Raw genomic sequence first — 2,964 nt, 5'->3', positions numbered from 1 at the left:
TGTTGCTAAGCTGCTCTCCTCCGTACGTTACTATGGGGATCGTGAACGAGGCGGAGGGATGGCGGGGAAGGGTGGGTGTGTGTGGGCATGCGTCAGTCAGAGGTGAAGATCTAACAGCATCATGAACAAACAGGGCGGTGAGGTGATGATGCTCATAGTGGTGGTTGTGTGTGTGTGTGTGTGTGTGTGTGTGTGTCCAACTAGCCTAGGCATACTGTAGCCTAGTGTCCATCTAGCCTAGGCATTATACTGTAGCCTGTCCAACTAGCCTATAGGCATTATACTGTAGCCTGTCCAACTAGCCTAGGCATTATACTATAGCCTGTCCATCTAGCCTAGGCATTATACTGTAGCCTGTCCAACTAGCCTAGGCATTATACTGTAGCCTGTCCATCTAGCCTAGGCATTATACTGTAGCCTGTCCAACTAGCCTAGGCATTATACTGTAGCCTGTCCAACTAGCCTAGGCATTATACTGTAGCCTGTCCAACTAGCCTAGGCATATACTATAGCCTGTCCATCTAGCCTAGGCATTATACTGTAGCCTGTCCATCTAGCCTAGGCATTATACTGTAGCCTGTCCAACTAGCCTAGGCATTATACTGTAGCCTGTCCAACTAGCCTATAGGCATTATACTGTAGCCTGTGCATCTAGCCTAGGCATTATACTATAGCCTGTCCATCTAGCCTAGGCATTATACTATACAGCCTGTCCATCTAGCCTAGGCATTATACTGTAGCCTGTCCAACTAGCCTATAGGCATTATACTATAGCCTAGAAAACCCTAAAAATACTGTGTTGAATATCAGTATGTTAAGCTCAGACGTCTTACAACCGGCCAGTCACTCATTCAGTAGTTCAGTTCAAGCTTTCCTGTTGTCATCATATCAGGGGGTCAGGTGAATGTGAGGGCAACAGGACAAAGTGGATCATAATGGAGCTCAGGACATCTGGGATGGTCAACACTGTCCAAACCTCAGCACCGGAGAGTGGGGTGAGAGTTGTGTGTACATTACCGTTGTCTGTCCATCTGTACGGGAAACATTTCCAAAATATTTCTTCTCATCTGCCACAAGAGCCTAAATATGCGCTATACCTTTGAATTCCACTTGAAAAACATTCAAAACGATCAATCATGAACCACTAGGAAGAGAGTCACTAAAAACTATGTTCTATGACAAACGGTAAAGCTTTTTTAATTGAATTGAACGTTGATGCCGAAATCTCATCAGAAGAAGCTTCATCAGACGGTGGAGGTAAACGGAACTCTATCCCCCCCCCCCTCCAGTGAGCTGTGGTGTTCCACAAGGAAGCATACTAGGACCGCTACTGTTCCTAATTTATGCAAATGACATGTCGTCAGCTTGTGACTGCAACTTGTTATTGTTCGCGGACGACTCAGCCCTGCTGGTCTCTGACAGGAACAAGTTACAGGTTGAAAAAACCCTCAGCTCGGAACTCGGCAGAATCTGCACCTAGCTCGCTGATAACAAACTATCATTACACCTGGGTAAAACAGAGTCCATTCTCTTCGGATCAAATAACAAACTCAGCAAGACTGACGGCTTCTCTGTTACAGTGGGTGACAATATTACATACCTGGGTTCCATCCTAGAGGCAAATCTTTCCTGTGACAAAATGGCATCCAATGTAATAAAAAAAAGTCAACCAACGAACTAGATTCTTGTACCGGATCTCCTCTCTGGTAAACAAGAATACCCTGAAGACTCTGGCAGGAGCACTCATTCAAGGGTAGTACGACTATGCTTGCACCTCATGGTACCAAAGCACCTCAAAAAGGCGCTAAAAACTAAATTACAAACATCTCAAAACAAACTGGTCAGACTACTGCTTGACCTTACTCCAAGAACCCACCTCACCCCTGCCCACTTTGACAACCTAGGATGGCTTAGAGTAGACGACAGAGTACAGCAACTTGCAATGGGCCTGGTCTACAAGATACACTACACCACTAAGGTACCCATGTACATGTCAAAATACTTCCCAAAGGTCAGTGAATACCACGACCAGAACAGAACCAGGGAGTTCCACAAATCATGTTAAACCCAGATTCGGCTCAAACAAGGGACTAAACATGTTTTGCAATTATGCCACATCAATGTGGAACGCCCTACCCACAGCTGTAAAGGAATGTGAATCACTTACTTACTTACTTATCCTCTTCGTCCCGGTTGGGGCATAAGGCCGCAATCATACACTGCCACTGAATCCTGTCTCGTGCTTTGGCCTGCGCTTCGTCCCAGGAAAGACCCATCTCCTTCATCACCGTCCTTCGCCAGGTGTTCTTTGGTCTACCCCTCTTTCTCTTCCCAACTGGGGTCCATCTCAAGGCAACTTTGGGTAACCTTTCATTGGGCATCCTCAATACATGGCCGAGCCATCTTAACCTCTGTCTCCTTATCTCAAGGGACATATGCAAGCTGCCTGTCTTCTTATAAAGTTCGTCATTCGAGATTCTATTTGGCCAAAAGATGTTGCAGATCCTACGTAAGCAGCTATTGTGGAAGACGTCAACCTTTCTCATATCCTGTTTTGTTACTCTCCAGCACTCGGAGCCATATAGCAGGACAGACTTAACATTGCTGTTGTAGAGCCTGAGTTTGGTTTTAAGGCTATATTGTTTAGACTTCCAGATGTTGCGAAGTTGGCTGAAAGCATCTCTTGCTTTGTTGAGACGCGTCTTGATGTCTTTTTGCGTTCCACTTTCACTGCTTATGAGGCTTCCGAGGTATATAAAGTCTTCTACACATTCCAACGCCTCTCCATCGATGGTGATTGGAGGTGCTGTTGGGGCATTGATGCACATCACCTGGGTCTTTTTCTGGTTGATGTAGAGACCAGTTTGCTTTGCATAATTGCTTAGCCGGTCAGACTTCTCCTGGAGGTGGCTACGAGTGGATGACATGACTGCCAGATCGTCTGCAAAGTCAAGGTCTTCCATA

The sequence above is a fragment of the Notolepis coatsorum genome (assembly GCF_963971535.1).
Source record: "Notolepis coatsorum genome assembly, chromosome: 7".
NCBI lineage: Eukaryota > Metazoa > Chordata > Actinopteri > Aulopiformes > Paralepididae > Notolepis > Notolepis coatsorum.
This window is presented reverse-complemented; position numbering follows the sequence as displayed.